Below are 18,721 nucleotides of genomic sequence, written 5' to 3'. Positions count from 1 at the left end.
GTCTCTGAGTGTGTGTACCTCATTTATTGTCTATGTGTATGTACAACAAATGCTTAACACTACTCCTTGGATAAGCCTACTGCTCGACCACACTACCACAAATTAGAGCATTAGTATTATCTCTTTTTACCACTATTTTACCTCTAAGGGGAACCCTTGGACTCTGTGCATGCTATTCCTTACTTTGAAATAGCACATACAGAGCCAACTTCCTACACACCACCTTTCCCCTGGGGAGGTTTTGTGACCCCTTTCTTTTGGTTACCCCCTGTGGAAGTTTTGGACACCCTAGTTGTAGGAAGTTGGCTCTGTATGTGCTATTTCAAAGTAAGGAATAGCATGCACAGAGTCCAAGGGTTCCCCTTAGAGGTAAAATAGTGGTAAAAAGAGATAATACTAATGCTCTATTTTGTGGTAGTGTGGTCGAGCAGTAGGCTTATCCAAGGAGTAGTGTTAAGCATTTGTTGTACATACACATAGACAATAAATGAGGTACACACACTCAGAGACAAATCCAGCCAATAGGTTTTTGTATAGAAAAATATCTTTTCTTAGTTTATTTTAAGAACCACAGGTTCAAATTCTACATGTAATATCTCATTCGAAAGGTATTGCAGGTAAGTACTTTAGGAACTTCAAATCATCAAAATTGCATGTACACTTTTCAAGTTATTCACAAATAGCTGTTTTAAAAATGGACACTTAGTGCAATTTTCACAGTTCCTAGGGGAGGTAAGTATTTGTTAGGTTAACCAGGTAAGTAAGACACTTACAGGGCTTAGTTCTTGGTCCAAGGTAGCCCACCGTTGGGGGTTCAGAGCAACCCCAAAGTTACCACACCAGCAGCTCAGGGCCGGTCAGGTGCAGAGTTCAAAGTGGCGCCCAAAACACATAGGCTAGAATGGAGAGAAGGGGGTGCCCCGGTTCCGGTCTGCTTGCAGGTAAGTACCCGCGTCTTCGGAGGGCAGACCAGGGGGGTTTTGTAGGGCACCGGGGGGGACACAAGCCCACACAGAAATTTCACCCTCAGCAGCGCGGGGGCGGCCGGGTGCAGTGTAGAAACAAGCGTCGGGTTTGTAATGGAAGTCAATGGGAGATCTAGGGATCTCTTTAGCGCTGCAGGCAGGCAAGGGGGGGGTTCCTCGGGGAAACCTCCACTTGGTCAAGGGAGAGGGACTCCTGGGGGTCACTCCTCCAGTGAAAGTCCGGTCCTTCAGGTCCTGGGGGCTGCGGGTGCAGGGTCTCTCCCAGGTGTCGGGACTTAGGATTCAAAGAGTCGCGGTCAGGGGAAGCCTCGGGATTCCCTCTGCAGGCGGCGCTGTGGGGGCTCAGGGGGGACAGGTTTTGGTACTCACAGTCTTAGAGTAGTCCTGGGGTCCCTCCTGAGGTGTTGGATCGCCACCAGCCGAGTCGGGGTCGCCGGGTGCAGTGTTGCAAGTCTCACGCTTCTTGCGGGGAGCTTGCAGGGTTCTTTAAAGCTGCTGGAAACAAAGTTGCAGCTTTTCTTGGAGCAGGTCCGCTGTCCTCGGGAGTTTGTCTTTTCGAAGCCGGGGCAGTCCTCAGAGGATGTCGAGGTCGCTGGTCCCTTTGGAAGGCGTCGCTGGAGCAGGATCTTTGGAAGGCAGGAGACAGGCCGGTGAGTTTCTGGAGCCAAGGCAGTTGTCGTCTTCTGGTCTTCCTCTGCAGGGGTTTTCAGCTAGGCAGTCCTTCTTCTTGTAGTTGCAGGAATCTAATTTTCTAGGGTTCAGGGTAGCCCTTAAATACTAAATTTAAGGGCGTGTTTAGGTCTGGGGGGTTAGTAGCCAATGGCTACTAGCCCTGAGGGTGGGTACACCCTCTTTGTGCCTCCTCCCAAGGGGAGGGGGTCACAGTCCTAACCCTATTGGGGGAATCCTCCATCTGCAAGATGGAGGATTTCTAAAAGTTGGAGTCACTTCAGCTCAGGACACCTTAGGGGCTGTCCTGACTGGCCAGTGACTCCTCCTTGTTGCTTTCTTTGTTCCCTCCAGCCTTGCCGCCAAAAGTGGGGGCCGTGGCCGGAGGGGGCGGGCAACTCCACTAAGCTGCAGTGCCCTGCTGGGCTGTGACAAAGGGGTGAGCCTTTGAGGCTCACCGCCAGGTGTTACAGCTCCTGCCTGGGGGAGGTGTTAGCATCTCCACCCAGTGCAGGCTTTGTTACTGGCCTCAGAGTGACAAAGGCACTCTCCCCATGGGGCCAGCAACATGTCTCTGGTGTGGCAGGCTGCTGGAACTAGTCAGCCTACACAGACAGTCGGTTAAGTTTCAGGGGGCACCTCTAAGGTGCCCTCTGGGGTGTGTTTTGCAATAAAATGTACACTGGCATCAGTGTGCATTTATTGTGCTGAGAAGTTTGATACCAAACTTCCCAGTTTTCAGTGTAGCCATTATGGTGCTATGGAGTTCGTGTAAAACAGACTCCCAGACCATATACTCTTATGGCTACCCTGCACTTACAATGTCTAAGGTTTTGTTTAGACACTGTAGGGGCACAGTGCTCATGCACTGGTACCCTCACCTATGGTATAGTGCACCCTGCCTTAGGGCTGTAAGGCCTGCTAGAGGGGTGTCTTACCTATACTGCATAGGCAGTGAGAGGCTGGCATGGCACCCTGAGGGGAGTGCCATGTCGACTTACTCATTTTGTTCTCACTAGCACACACAGGCTTGAAAGCAGTGTGTCTGTGCTGAGTGAGGGGTCTCTAGGGTGGCATAAGACATGCTGCAGCCCTTAGAGACCTTCCTTGGCATCAGGGCCCTTGGTACTAGAAGTACCAGTTACAAGGGACTTATCTGAATGCCAGGGTGTGCCAATTGTGGATACAATGGTACATTTTAGGTGAAGGAACACTGGTGCTGGGGCCTGGTTAGCAGGGTCCCAGCACTCTTCTCAGTCAAGTCAGCATCAGTATCAGGCAAAAAGTGGGGGGTAACTGCAACAGGGAGCCATTTCTTTACACTAGTCTTGACCCAATGGTCCGCCTTCTTTCCCAATTCTTGGGGAGAAATTGGTCCTAGGTCCACCAGATGCTGATGCAGTTTATCATTGAAACAATTACTTAATAGGTGTTCTTTCACAAATAAATTGTACAGCCCATCATAATCATTTACACCATTTCCTTGAATCCAACCATCTAGTGTTTTTACTGAGTAGTCTACAAAGTCAACCCAGGTCTGGCTCGAGGATTTTTGAGCCCCCCTGAATCTAATCCTATACTCCTCAGTGGAGAATCCAAAGCCCTCAATCAGGGTACCCTTCATGAGGTCATAAGATTCTGCATCTTTTTTAGAGAGTGTGAGGAGTCTATCCCTACACTTTCCTGTGAACATTTCCCAAAGGAGAGCACCCCAGTGAGATTTGTTCACTTTTCTGGTTTCACAAGCCCTCTCAAAAGCTGTGAACCATTTGGTGATGTCATCACCATCTTCATATTTAGTTACAATCCCTTTGGGGATTTTCAACATGTCAGGAGAATCTCTGACCCTAGTTATGTTGCTGCCACCATTGATGGGTCCTAGGCCCATCTCTTGTCTTTCCCTTTCTATGGCTAGGATCTGTTTTTCCAAAGCCAATCTTTTGGCCATCCTGGCTAACTGGATGTCCTCTTCACTGGGGTTATCCTCAGTGATTTCAGAGAGGCTGGACCCTCCTGTGAGGGAGCCAACATCTCTGACTATTATTTTTGGAGTCAGGGCTTGAGAAGCCCTGTTCTCCCTAGATAGGACTGGTGGAGGGGATTCTTCCTCCAGTTCACTATCATCCTCCTCTGTGTTATCCACAGAGGGGTTGGCTCTATCATACTCTGCCAACAGCTCCTGGAGCTGTACTTTGGTAGGTCTGGAGCCGATTGTTATTTTTCTTATGTTACAGAGTGACCTTAGCTCTTTCATCTGGAGATGGAGGTAAGGTGTGGTGTCGAGTTCCACCACATTCATCTCTGTACTAGACATTATTCTTCTAAAAGTTGGAATGCTTTTAAGAATCTAAAACTAGTTCTAGAATCTAATTCAAACTTTTACAAACTTTTAAACTCTAAAAGAAATGCAAACAGGGACTAACACAAGGCCCTAGCAGGACTTTTAAGAATTTAGAATACTTTTCAAATTGCAAAAATCAATTTCTAATGACAATTTTGGAATTTGTTGTGTGATCAGGTATTGGCTGAGTAGTCCAGCAAATGCAAAGTCTTGTACCCCACCGCTGATCCACCAATGTAGGAAGTTGGCTCTGTATGTGCTATTTCAAAGTAAGGAATAGCATGCACAGAGTCCAAGGGTTCCCCTTAGAGGTAAAATAGTGGTAAAAAGCGATAATACTAATGCTCTATTTTGTGGTAGTGTGGTCGAGCAGTAGGCTTATCCAAGGAGTAGTGTTAAGCATTTGTTGTACATACACATAGACAATAAATGAGGTACACACACTCAGAGACAAATCCAGCCAATAGGTTTTGTTATAGAAAATGAAAATGTCACTTACCCAGTGTACATCTGTTCGTGGCGTCAGTCGCTGTAGATTCGCATGTTTTGCATAGGTCGCCATCTGGTGTTGGGCCGGAGTGTTACAAGTTGTTTTTCTTCGAAGAAGTCTTTCGAGTCACGGGACCGAGTGACTCCTCCTTTTGTCTCCATTGCGCATGGGCGTCGACTCCATCTTCGATTGTTTTTCCCCGCAGAGGGTGAGGTAGGAGTTGAATTGTAGTAATAGTGCCCATGCAATGGAGTGACTAAGTATGTACCTATTTAAGGTTGAGATGATACATATACAAATAGTTGAAGGTAACTTCCAAACTGCTACAGGCTCCCGGGGAGGCGGGTGGGCACATGCGAATCTACAGCGACTGACGCCACGAACAGATGTACACTGGGTAACTGACATTTTCAGTTCGATGGCATCTGTCGCTGTAGATACGCATGTTTTGCATAGACTAGTAAGCAGTTATCTCCCCAAAAGCGGTGGCTCAGCCTGTAGGAGTGGAAGTAGTTTGAAATAATGTTCTTAATAGGGCTTGACCTACTGTGGCTTGTTGTGCGGATAACACATCTACACAGTAGTGCTTGGTGAATGTGTGAGGCGTAGACCATGTGGCTGCCTTACATATTTCTTGCATTGGGATGTTTCCTAGAAAGGCCATGGTAGCACCTTTCTTTCTGGTTGAGTGTGCCCTTGGTGTAATGGGCAGCTGTCGTTTAGCTTTAAGGTAGCAGATTTGGATGCATTTAACTATCCATCTGGCTATACCTTGTTTTGATATTGGGTTTCCTGCATGAGGTTTTTGAAATGCAATAAATAGTTGTTTAGTCTTTCTGATGTTCTTTGTTCTGTCAATGTAATACATTAATGCTCTTTTGACATCTAATGTATGTAGTGCCCTTTCAGCTACGGTATCTGGCTGTGGAAAGAACACTGGAAGTTCCACTGTTTGATTTAGATGGAACGGTGAAATAACCTTTGGCAAAAATTTAGGATTAGTCCTTAGGACGACCTTATTCTTGTGTGGTTGTATAAAAGGTTCTTGTATTGTAAACGCCTGAATCTCGCTTACTCTTCTAAGGGAAGTAATGGCGATGAGAAATGCAACCTTCCAGGATAGGAACTGTATTTCGCAGGAGTGCATGGGTTCAAAAGGTGGACCCATAAGTCTAGTTAGGACAACATTTAGGTTCCATGAAGGAACAGGTGGTGTTCTTGGTGGTATAATTCTCCTAAGGCCCTCCATGAATGCTTTAATGACTGGTATCTTATATAGGGAAGTTGAATAGGTAGTCTGCAGGTATGCAGATATTGCTGCAAGGTGTATTTTAATGGAAGAGAAAGCCAGGTTAGATTTTTGTAAGTGAAGCAAGTAACCCACTACATGTTCTGGAGTTGTGTGTAATGGTTGTATTTGATTAATATGGCAGTAGCAAACAAACCTCTTCCATTTACTTGCATAGCAGTGCCTGGTGGATGGCCTTCTGGCTTGCTTTATGACTTCCATACATTCTTGGGTAAGTTGTAAGTGCCCGAATTCTAGGATCTCAGGAGCCAGATTGCTAGATTCAGCGATGCTGGATCTGGGTGTCTGATCTTTTGGTTGTGTTGTGTCAACAGATCTGGCCTGTTGGGCAATTTGATGTAGGGTACTACTGATAGGTCTAGCAGCGTTGTGTACCAGGGTTGCCTTGCCCAAGTTGGTGCTATTAATATGAGTTTGAGTTTGTTTTGACTGAGTTTGTTTACCAGGTAAGGAAGGAGAGGGAGAGGAGGAAAAGCGTAAGCAAATACCCCTGACCAGTTCATCCATAGGGCATTGCCTTGGGACTGTTTGTGTGGGTATCTGGATGCAAAGTTTTGGCATTTTGTGTTCTCCTTTGTCGCAAACAAGTCTATTTGATGTGTTCCCCAGAGTTTGAAATAGGTGTTCAGAATTTGGGGGTGAATTTCCCATTCGTGGACCTGTTGGTGATATCGAGAGAGGTTGTCTGCGAGTTGATTTTGGATCCCTGGTATAAATTGTGCTATTAGGCGAATTTGGTTGTGAATTGCCCAACGCCAATTTTTTTGTGCTAGCAGGCTTAACTGCGTGGAGTGTGTCCCCCCTTGCTTGTTTAGATAATACATTGTTGTCATGTCTGTCTTGACGAGAATGTATTTGTGAACTATTATTGGTTGGAAAGCTTTTAGTGCTTGAAAAACTGCTAGAAGTTCTAGGTGATTTATATGCAGTTTTGTTTGATGTACGTTCCATTGTCCTTGTATGCTGTGTTGATCGAGGTGTGCTCCCCACCCTGTCATGGAAGCATCTGTTATTACGTATTGTGGCACTGGGTCTTGGAAAGGCCGCCCTTTGTTTAAATTTATGTTGTTCCACCACAGAAGCGAGAGGTAAGTTTGGCGGTCTATTAACACCAGATCTAGAAGATGACCCTGTGCTTGAGACCACTGTGATGCTAGGCACTGTTGTAAGGGCCTCATGTGCAGTCTTGCGTTTGGGACAATGGCTATGCATGAAGACATCATGCCTAGGAGTTGTAATATCATCTTTGCTTGTATCTTTTGTGTTGGATACATCCGTTGTATGATGGTGTTGAAATTTTGAATTCTTTGGGGACTTGGAGTGGCTACTCCTTTTGTTGTGTCTATTATGGCTCCTAGGTATTGTTGTACCTTGCACGGCAGAATGTTGGATTTCGTGAAGTTGACGGTGAACCCTAGTTTGAAGAGGGTTTGTATGATCTGATTTGTGTGATTTGAGCACTCTATTAACGAATGGGCCTTGATTAGCCAGTCGTCTAGATATGGGAACACATGTATTTGCTGCCTTCTGATGTGTGCAGCGACTACCGCTAGACATTTGGTAAAGACTCTTGGTGCGGTTGTTAATCCGAAAGGCAGTACCTTGAATTGGTAATGTATTCCTTTGAATACAAACCTTAGGTATTTCCTGTGCGATGGGTGTATTGGTATATGGAAATACGCGTCCTTGAGGTCTAAAATTGACATGTAGTCGTGTAGTTTTAGCAATGGTAATACTTCTTGTAGTGTGACCATGTGAAAGTGGTCTGATTTGATGAATGTGTTCACTATTCTGAGGTCTAGGATTGGTCTCAGCGTTTTGTCCTTCTTTGGTATCAGAAAGTACAGTGAGTAAACTCCTGTGTTTATTTGTGTGTTTGGCACTAATTCGATTGCATTCTTTTGCAATAGTGCCTGCACTTCTATCTCCAGGAGATTGGAATGATGTTTTGTCAGATTTTGTGCTTTTGGTGGTATGTTTGGAGGGAATTGTAGAAATTCTATGCAATAACCATGTTGGATAATTGCTAGAACCCAAGTGTCTGTAGTGATTTCCTCCCATGCTTTGTAATAATGACTTATTCTTCCCCCCACTGGTGTTGTGTGGAGGGGGTGAGTGACATGTGAGTCACTGTTTAGTAGTAGGGGTTTTGGGGCTTTGAAATTTTCCTCTATTCCTAGGAAATTGCCCTCCTCTATATTGTCCCCGAAAACCTCCTCTGTACTGTTCCTGGTAACTGGACGGTGTTGCCTGTGAGGTGCTGGCTTGTGTGCTCTGACCCCGAAACCCCCCTCTAAAGGGTGTTTTACGGAATGTGCTGTAATTGCCTCTGCTCTGCGGGGAGTAGAGTGCGCCCATGGCTTTAGCAGTGTCCGTGTCTTTTTTGAGTTTCTCAATCGCTGTGTCCACTTCTGGACCGAACAGTTCTTTTTCGTTAAAAGGCATATTGAGAACTGCTTGCTGAATCTCTGGTTTAAATCCAGACGTTCGGAGCCATGCATGCCTTCTGATAGTTACAGATGTATTAATTGTCCGTGCAGCTGTATCTGCAGCGTCCATGGAGGAGCGGATTTGGTTGTTGGAAATGGTCTGTCCCTCCTCAACCACTTGTTTTGCCCTATTTTGTAGGTCCTTGGGCAGATGGTCAATGAGATGTTCCATCTCATCCCAATGGGCTCTGTCATAGCGCGCAAGTAGTGCCTGGGAGTTAGCGATGCGCCACTGGTTTGCAGCTTGTGCTGCGACTCTTTTACCAGCTGCATCGAACTTGCGGCTTTCTTTATCTGGGGGTGGTGCATCTCCAGATGTGTGGGAGTTGGCCCTTTTCCTAGCTGCTCCTACAACAACAGAGTCTGGTGGCAGCTGTGTAGTGATGAAAGCCGGGTCTGTAGGAGGCGCCTTATACTTTTTTTCCACTCTTGGTGTGATTGCCCTACTTTTGACCGGCTCCTTAAAGATTTCTTTTGCGTGCCGGAGCATACCAGGGAGCATAGGCAGGCTTTGGTAGGAGCTGTGGGTGGAGGAGAGTGTGTTGAATAAAAAGTCATCCTCGACCTGTTCCGAGTGGAGGCTTACATTGTGAAATTGTGCTGCTCTAGCCACCACTTGAGAATACGCAGTGCTGTCCTCTGGTGGGGATTGGCTTCGTAGGGTATGCCTCCGGACTGTTATCTGACACTGGGGCGTCGTATAAGTCCCATGCGTCTTGATCTTGGTCACCCTGGCTCATGGTGGTGTGAGCTGGGGAATGTGATGGAGTTTGTGCTGGTGAGACGTTAATCACAGGTGGAGGAGAGGGTGGTGGGGTAACTTTTTTTACCACTTTTGTTTGTGGTGTTTGTTCAGTTTGGAACTCCAATCTTCTCTTTCTTCTAATAGGGGGAAGGGTGCTTATTTTTCCTGTCCCCTGCTGTATGAAAATACGCTTTTGCGTAGGGTCTACATCCGTTGAGTGTAGTTCTTCCTCAAACCTATGCTTTTGCATTTGGGAGGTTAGCGAGTGCTCTTCTGTATAAGAGCCTGAAACTGGGTCGGTTGCAGTTTGTTTTGGCACCAAAACCCTGTCTGCATCTTTTTTCGGCTCCGAGGTGACTTTTTTCTTTTTCGGGGCCGAAACCTCTCGGCGTCGATCTTCTTCGGTGCCGCTGTCTCGGCGTCGAGCCGTGTCAACACCGGTATCTCGGTGCAGATGCTTGTCTCCAGCACTTTCTCGGTCCCGAGAAGGCTGCGTGCCGGTGTCTCGACCGGAGTCGGACGATCTCGGCACTGTTTGGGCCTTTTTCGGTGCCGACGGTCGGTCACCGAATTTATGGGTCGAGCCATGGCCTGGTGGCAGTGGCGTCCCCTGGGCCTTGTAAATCTTCTTCTGAGTGGTTTTCGACGTCCTACTCACGGTTTGAGTATCGTCGAATCCTTCGGAGTCCGATTCTTGGATCGAAAAGGTTCCCTCCTCTTCTTGTTCCTCGAAATCCCGGTGGGCTGTCGGCGCGGACGCCATCTGAAGTCTTCTGGCTCGACGGTCTCGGAGAGTTTTTCGGGACCGGAACGCACGACAGGCCTCGCAGGTGTCTTCACTGTGCTCAGGTGACAGGCACAGGTTGCAGACCAAGTGTTGGTCTGTATAGGGGTATTTATTGTGGCATTTGGGACAGAAACGGAACGGGGTCCGTTCCATTGGCGTTCTTCTGCACGCGGTCGGGCCGACCAGGCCCCGACGGGGGATCGAAAAAATTACCCCGAAGGGCACCGGAGCTCTTCGATCTTAGACGCGGTGTTGAATCTAACTACGCCGACCCCGAACGCAACAATACCGACGAAAATCTTCCGAAATTAGCTATCTTTCTGTTCCGAAACTCGGAGCGACAGGAACACGTCCGAACCCGATGGCGGAAAAAAAACAATCGAAGATGGAGTCGACGCCCATGCGCAATGGAGACAAAAGGAGGAGTCACTCGGTCCCGTGACTCGAAAGACTTCTTCGAAGAAAAACAACTTGTAACACTCCGGCCCAACACCAGATGGCGACCTATGCAAAACATGCGTATCTACAGCGACAGATGCCATCGAACATATCTTTTCTTAGTTTATTTTAAGAACCACAGGTTCAAATTTTACATGTAATAGCTCTTTTGAAAGGTATTGCAGGTAAGTACTCTAGGAACTTTGAATCATTACTTTAGCATGTATACTTTTTGCATAAAACATAATAAGCTGTTTTAAAAGTGGACACTTAGTGCAATTTTCACAGTTCCTGGGGGAGGTAAGTTATTGTTAGTTTTCACAGGTAAGTAAGTCACTTACAGGTTTGAGTTTTTGGTCCAAGGTAGCCCACCGTTGGGGGTTCAGAGCAACCCCAAAGTTATCGCACCAGCAGCTCAGGGCCGGTCAGGTGCAAAGGTCAAAGAGGTGCCCAAAACACATAGGCTATAATGGAGAGAAGGGGGTGCCCCGGTTCCAGTCTGCCAGCAGGTAAGTACCCGCGTCTTCGGAGGGCAGACCAGGGGGGTTTTGTAGGGCACCGGGGAGGACACAAAGTAGTACAGAAAGTACACCCTCAGCAGCGCGGGGGCGGCCGGGTGCAGTGTGCAAACACGCGTCGGGTTTCCTTCAGGTTTCAATGGGAGACCAAGGGGTCTCTTCAGCGATGCAGGCAGGCAAGGGGGGGGCTCCTCGGGGTAGCCACCACCTGGGCAAGGGAGAGGGCCTCCTGGGGGTCACTCCTGCACAGAAGTTCCGTTTCTTTAGGGGCTGCGGGTGCAGGGTCTTTTCCAGCCGTCGGGAAATGGAGTTCAGACAGTCGCGGTCAGGGGGAGCCTGGGGATTCCCTCTGCAGGCGTCGCTGTGGGGGCTCAGGGGGGACAACTTTGGTTACTCACAGTCGTAGAGTCGCCGGAGGGTCCTCCCTGAGTTGGTTGTTCTCCACCAGTCGAGTCGGGGTCGCCGGGTGCAGTGTTGCAAGTCTCACGCTTCTTGCGGGGAGTTGCAGGGGTCTTTAAATCTGCTCCTTGTAACAAAGTTGCAGTTCTTTTGGAGCAGTGCCGCTGTCCTCGGGAGTTTCTTGTCTTTTTCGAAGCAGGGCAGTCCTCAGAGGATTCAGAGGTCGCTGGTCCCTTGGAAAGCGTAGCTGGAGCAGGTTTCTTTGGAAGGCAGGAGACAGGCCGATAAGTCTGGGGCCAAGGCAGTTGGTGTCTTCTGTTCTTCCTCTGCAGGGGTTTGTCAGCTCGGCAGTCCTTCTTGTAGTTGCAGGAATCTAAATCTTTAGGTTCAGGGAACCCCTTAAATACTAAATTTAAGGGCGTGTTTAGGTCTGGGGGGTTAGCAGCCAATGGCTACTAGCCCTGAGGGTGGGTACACCCTCTTTGTGCCTCCTCCCAAGGGGAGGGGGTCACATCCCTAATCCTATTGGGGGAATCCTCCATCTGCAAGATGGAGGATTTCTAAAAGTTAGAGTCACCTCAGCTCAGGACACCTTAGGGGCTGTCCTGACTGGCCAGTGACTCCTCCTTGTTATTCTCATTATTTTTTCCGGCCTTGAAGCCAAAAGTGGGGGGCCGGGGCCGGAGGGGGCGGGCAACTCCACTAGCTGGAGTGTCCTGCGGGGCTGTGACAAAGGGGTGAGCCTTTGAGGCTCACCGCCAGGTGTTACAGCTCCTGCCTGGGGGAGGTGTTAGCATCCCCACCCAGTGCAGGCTTTGTTACTGGCCTCAGAGTGACAAAGGCACTCTCCCCATGGGGCCAACAACATGTCTCTAGTGTGGCAGGCTGCTGGAACCAGTCAGCCTACACAGATAGTCTGTTAAGTTTCAGGGGGCACCTCTAAGGTGCCCTCTGTGGTGTATTTTACAATAAAATGTACACTGGCATCAGTGTGCATTTATTGTGCTGAGAAGTTTGATACCAAACTTCCCAGTTTTCAGTGTAGCCATTATGGTGCTGTGGAGTCCGTGTAAAACAGACTCCCAGACCATATACTCTTATGGCTACCCTGCACTTACAATGTCTAAAGTTTTGCTTAGACACTGTAGGGGCACAGTGCTCATGCACTGGTACCCTCACCTATGGTATAGTGCACCCTGCCTTAGGGCTGTAAGGCCTGCTAGAGGGGTGTCTTACCTATACTGCATAGGCAGTGAGAGGCTGGCATGGCACCCTGAGGGAAGTGCCATGTCGACTTACTCATTTTGTTCTCACTAGCACACACAAGCTGGTAAGCAGTGTGTCTGTGCTGAGTGAGGGGTCTCTTAGGGTGGCATAATACATGCTGCAGCCCTTAGAGACCTTCCCTGGCATCAGGGCCCTTGGTACCAGAGGTACCAGTTACAAGGGACTTATCTGGATGCCAGGGTGTGCCAATTGTGGAATCAAAAGTACAGGTTAGGGAAAGAACACTGGTACTGGGGCCTGGTTAGCAGGCCTCAGCACACTTTCAATTCAAAACATAGCATCAGCAAAGGCAAAAAGTCAGGGGGTAACCATGCCAAGGAGGCATTTCCTTACAACAGGTTTAAACTTTTTTTTCTCAACAATGGGTGTTAATACCTATGATTCCATAGGCTCCTCGAGGCACATTTAACCATACTCTAACACGGGGAGAAAATGGAGGGAGTGCTCGGTTATGAATAGCGTCTCCACCAGAGAATCATTATCATCTGGTGTGATGTGAATGCCTACCTTCTGGTAGGCAGCCAGAGGTGGCTGGTGACCTTTAGAGGTAGTGGGGCATAATCTGGTTTCTTCTTGAAGGGTTCTCTCAATTTCTTGCACTAAGGGCATCAAAGATTGGGCGTAAGGCAGTGCTGCAAGTCTTTTTTGCTGCACTGCCCTACATCAATTTGAAAGGGTAGGAATGGACTGCATCTACGAGATACACTGAATTCCTGACCATTCAGCCAGCATGTAATTTGGTGCCTAGCGCCAACGCAGACACCCTTACACCATAGCGCAAGGGTGTCTGCGCTATTGGCAGGATTGATTTTGCAATGGAAGGGCCACCTTCCTGCACAAAAATAATCCATGGAGATGTTATCCACTTTGTTTGTGCTACAGGATGCAGCACACGCAGAAAGAGGAAAAAGGAGGCAAAATGAAAACATTGCTCCTTGTTACGCCTGCTCTGGAAGGCGCAAGGTTTGGCGCAGCCCCAAGTTTATGTGACTTTGTAAATCTGGGGCAGCGTCAAATCCATAGGTGTTTCATGTGAAAACCCACTGTAAAGCCATAGAACGCCTCCTTGATGTAGATTAAGGCAACAGCGATTTGCGCTGCCTTGCCTTACTGCATATCTTTGAGGCCACGCAAAGCAACACAGAGTGGCTTTGCATGGCCTCAGATATGACTGAGAGGCCTGCGCCCCCACACCGTCAGAAAAAAGGAAGCTTGCGGCGCAGGCCTCTTGTAAATAACCCCCTAAATTTATTGTCTCACTTTGACTCAGTCTCACTAATTCATGCAGTCTCACTCGTTCTACTCTGACCCACTGTCTTACTCAGTCCCTCTCATTCTAAATTAGTCAGTGTTCCTCACACAGTTACACTGCCATCCTCCCTCACTCACATTCGTTATCAGACATACTCATTCTTACCGTCACTCACTCTCACTCCTTCACTGACTCTCAATGTAACTATTAGACATGCCCACAGTGCTGGAGTTATACCAGCTCTGAACAGTATCTCGGATCGCTGGCGCAGGCACCTCCAGTCACCTGTGTCAGCAATCAAACAATGTCACTGGCTGCCTCAGTTTGTCGATGGTCCTGAAGCGGGCCTCTATTTTATTTTCCTTGTACCAAGACTGAATAATTATTGACTCTTGATGCAATAAAAATGGAGCACAAAATAAGGAGGGTCTAGTGTAGCTGTGACTATGCCCCTGATGCAGAAGCTTAACTGCGTATGTATCCCTAAGCCCACTAGTGCAGTTGTCCGCAGCTGGTTTATTCCTTCTCTTGGGCCCCTAAGCAGCCAAGGAGTCGAAATAAGGGATGGGCTCAGGCTCAGTTCCATAATGTTATTTTAAGGTCGAGCCTGCGCAGCGAGACTCTTTTGTATTGTGAAAAGGGCTCAGAGCCCTGTCAACTTCACGTCAGTGTTTTTTATTGGTTTGCGGGCTTGCCTAATAAAATCTGCTTGCATTAGTGGAAGGCATGCATACGTCATGCCTTTTCCGGTGGCTAGCCCTCCTCGAGCGCAGCAACCAAGTACAGAAAACATGCGAGGCTCACTGTTTTCCATAGGGCTCGTGGACTTCATTTTCTCTAATTTACGAGCCCGATCTCGCTTGGCAGAAGTCGAGCGCTTTACATAGTTAATTTCACTTTTTCGGGTTACATACATAAATGCACTTTTGCCCGATAGGTGAAAAGTCGGGTTAGGAGTTCACAACGCGATCAGCTCTAACATGAGCAAACACGAGACCCGCTGCATTGTAAATGCTTGTTTAAGTTGAAACCAAATGCAGCACTAAACAGGCTACTGCCAGGAGAGCGGCCCCTCTGCCCCCTCCTACAGCCTGCCCCTCTGTGATAAGCAAATTGTTTCCACCCACACCATCCTTGTCCTCATCGGCCTGCCCCACCCCCAGACACTGAAGGGAATGGAGTTTTGAAACTTCTCCCAGGCCTCTGCTCACACGCCCCAAAAGCAACAAGATCAATTGCATTCTAATTCAGCATTTCCTTTCCTGTGATGTCACTGCTGTAGCTTGTGCCTGCAGGTCAAATAAAACCTTGTGCGCCTGGCACTGGCTCAGTAGGACATCTGCAAAGTTCACTAGAGTTCATCCAGGAGATTCAGCACACTGTCTCAGAGCAGTAAAAAATGTTCTGTGTTTATTTTCACTGTTCCTGCCTCTCCCCAGAGGGTGGCAGGGCAACGTCCCTTGTGCTCAAACACCAGTCACCCCTGTCGGCAGCCAGGCACTGGATGACAATGTGGTAAGCAATGGTATTGCCCTCTGTGGAACCCCCAACTGGGATAAGCTCCAATTCCTGGTACCCTGGGTGTTCCACATCACTGTACTCCCAAGGGTCATCTGTGGGATGGGGGTTAACAGGCACCCCCAAAGTCCAGTGCTGAAGAGTATGGACTAGGGATACCAGAGTCATAATAAGGCTGGTGACCCCTGAGAAGTCGTAGATGAGGTGGGAGGAGTTGGAGGTGGTAGAGGAGGAAAATGCATGGGAGGAGAGGGTGAGGGGGAGGGCAAGCAGCCTTGTCCTTTGTTCATGCCTCCTTCACTTGACTAGTTCAGCTACTCTTCCCCTTGCTGGTGAGCAGGCAAGGAACACTGTAAGGAAATGCCTCCTTGGCATGGTTGCCCCCTGACTTTTTGCCTTTGCTGATGCTATGTTTACAATTGAAAGTGTGCTGAGGCCTGCTAACCAGGCCCCAGCACCAGTGTTCTTTCCCTAACCTGTACTTTTGTATCCACAATTGGCAGACCCTGGCATCCAGATAAGTCCCTTGTAAATGGTACTTCTAGTACCAAGGGCCCTGATGCCAAGGAAGGTCTCTAAGGGCTGCAGCATGTCTTATGCCACCCTGGAGACCTCTCACTCAGCACAGACACACTGCTTGCCAGCTTGTGTGTGCTAGTGAGAACAAAACGAGTAAGTCGACATGGCACTCCCCTCAGGGTGCCATGCCAGCCTCTCACTGCCTATGCAAGTATAGGTCAGTCACCCCTCTAGCAGGCCTTACAGCCCTAAGGCAGGGTGCACTATATCATAGGTGAGGGTACCAGTGCATGAGCATGGTACCCCTACAGTGTCTAAACAAAACCTTAGACATTGTAAGTGCAGGGTAGCCATAAGAGTATATGGTCTGGGAGTTTGTCAAACACGAACTCCACAGCACCATAATGGCTACACTGAAAACTGGGAAGTTTGGTATCAAACTTCTCAGCACAATAAATGCACACTGATGCCAGTGTACATTTTATTGCCAAATACACCCCAGAGGGCACCTTAGAGGTGCCCCCTGAAACTTAACCGACTATCTGTGTAGGCTGACTAGTTCCAGCAGCCTGCCACACTAGAGACATGTTGCTGGCTCCATGGGGAGAGTGCCTTTGTCACTCTGAGGCCAGTAACAAAGCCTGCACTGGGTGGAGATGCTAACACCTCCCCCAGGCAGGAGCTGTAACACCTGGCGGTGAGCCTCAAAGGCTCACCCCTTTGTCACAGCACCGCAGGACACTCCAGCTAGTGGAGTTGCCCGCCCAATCCGGCCCGGCCCCCACTTTTGGCGGCTAGGCCGGAGAAAATAATGAGAATAACAAGGAGGAGTCACTGGCCAGTCAGGACAGCCCCTAAGGTGTCCTGAGCTGAGGTGACTCTAACTTTTAGAAATCCTCCATCTAGCAGATGGAGGATTCCCCCAATAGGGTTAGGATTGTGACCCCCTCCCCTTGGGAGGAGGCACAAAGAGGGTGTACCCACCCTCAGGGCTAGTAGCCATTGGCTACTAACCCCCCAGACCTAAACACGCCTTTAAATTTAGTATTTAAGGGCTACCCTGAACCCTAGAAAATTAGATTCCTGCAACTACAAGAAGAAGGACTGCCTAGCTGAAAAACTCCTGCAGAGGAAGACCAGAAGACGACAACTGCCTTGGCTCCAGAAACTCACCGGCCTGTCTCCTGCCTTCCAAAGATCCTGCTCCAGCGACGCCTTCCAAAGGGACCAGCGACCTCGACATCCTCTGAGGACTGCCCCTGCTTCGAAAAGACAAGAAACTCCCGAGGACAGCGGACCTGCTCCAAGAAAGGCTGCAACTTTGTTTCCAGCAGCCTTGAAAGAACCCTGCAAGCTCCCCGCAAGAAGCGTGAGACTTGCAACACTGCACCCGGCGACCCCGACTCGGCTGGTGGAGATCCAACACCTCAGGAGGGACCCCAGGACTACTCTGATACTGTGAGTACCAAAACCTGTCCCCCCTGAGCCCCCACAGCGCCGCCTGCAGAGGGAATCCCGAGGCTTCCCCTGACCGCGACTCTTTGAATCCTAAGTCCCGACGCCTGGGAGAGACCCTGCACCCGCAGCCCCCAGGACCTGAAGGACCGGACTTTCACTGGAGAAGTGACCCCCAGGAGTCCCTCTCCCTTGCCCAAGTGGAGGTTTCCCAGAGGAATCCCCCCCTTGCCTGCCTGCAGCGCTGAAGAGATCCCGAGATCTCTCATAGACTAACATTGCGAACCCGACGCTTGTTTCTACACTGCACCCGGCCGCCCCCGCGCTGCTGAGGGTGAAATTTCTGTGTGGGCTTGTGTCACCCCCGGTGCCCTACAAAACCCCCCTGGTCTGCCCTCCGAAGACGCGGGTACTTACCTGCAAGCAGACCGGAACCGGGGCACCCCCTTCTCCCCATTCTAGCCTATGTGTTTTGGGCACCACTTTGAACTCTGCACCTGACCGGCCCTGAGCTGCTGGTGTGGTAACTTTGGGGTTGCTCTGAACCCCCAACGGTGGGCTACCTTGGACCAAGACTTGAACCCTGTAAGTGTCTTACTTACCTGGTAAAACTAACAAAAACTTACCTCCCCCAGGAACTGTGAAAATTGCACTAAGTGTCCACTTTTAAAACAGCTATTTGTCAATAACTTGAAAAGTATACATGCAATTTTTATGATTTAAAGTTCCTAAAGTACTTACCTGCAATACCTTTCAAATGAGATATTACATGTAGAATTTGAACCTGTGGTTCTTAAAATAAACTAAGAAAAGATATTTTTCTATAACAAAACCTATTGGCTGGATTTGTCTCTGAGTGTGTGTACCTCATTTATTGTCTATGTGTATGTACAACAAATGCTTAACACTACTCCTTGGATAAGCCTACTGCTCGACCACACTACCACAAAATAGAGCATTAGTATTATCTCTTTTTACCACTATTTTACCTCTAAGGGGAACCCTTGGACTCTGTGCATGCTATTCCTTACTTTGAAATAGCACATACAGAGCCAACTTCCTACAAACACCTTTTGCAGAATCATAGCTCTTTTGTGACCATCATACTACTGACAGAGTAACTTTCTAATACAGACCTTCTGCCACAGATTAGCACTATGGTGGGTGCCAGACTAAAGAGCAAAAAAGCTTCAGGAACCTCTCTTTCTGCTCAGGTAGAAGGTTTAAATTGAGGTTGAAAATCTGTCCTCTGGTGAAGCCAGTGAAAGGAAAGGGACTTCCTCCCAACAGGCTCCATTCTGCGAACAAACTCTTCTCACCGATCAGGACAATTCAAGGGCAAGGTAGAGCTTTCAATACAGTGGAAATTATTGCTGCAGTCATTGGTCCCACAACATTCGATGACCGTTGCCCAGACATACAGTTTTTAAGCTATAGCCACCTTTCATTCTCCTCTACATCACTTAACAAATCCTCAAATTAGCAAAACACTCAAGACCTGAAAAGGTCCGCCAGTTCT

The 18,721-nt window shown here is 48.5% G+C and overlaps 1 protein-coding gene across 2 annotated transcripts in view; it reads right to left on the bottom strand.

Annotated features, from left to right (window-relative positions):
• Nucleotides 1-18,721, bottom strand: part of TOP2B (DNA topoisomerase II beta) — a 485,217-nt gene that overhangs the window by 62,472 nt on the left and 404,024 nt on the right. The window lies entirely within an intron of this gene.

Source organism: Pleurodeles waltl, chromosome 10 (assembly GCF_031143425.1).
Source record: "Pleurodeles waltl isolate 20211129_DDA chromosome 10, aPleWal1.hap1.20221129, whole genome shotgun sequence".
In the NCBI taxonomy this organism is placed as follows: Eukaryota; Metazoa; Chordata; class Amphibia; order Caudata; family Salamandridae; genus Pleurodeles; species Pleurodeles waltl.
This window is presented reverse-complemented; position numbering and strand designations above follow the sequence as displayed.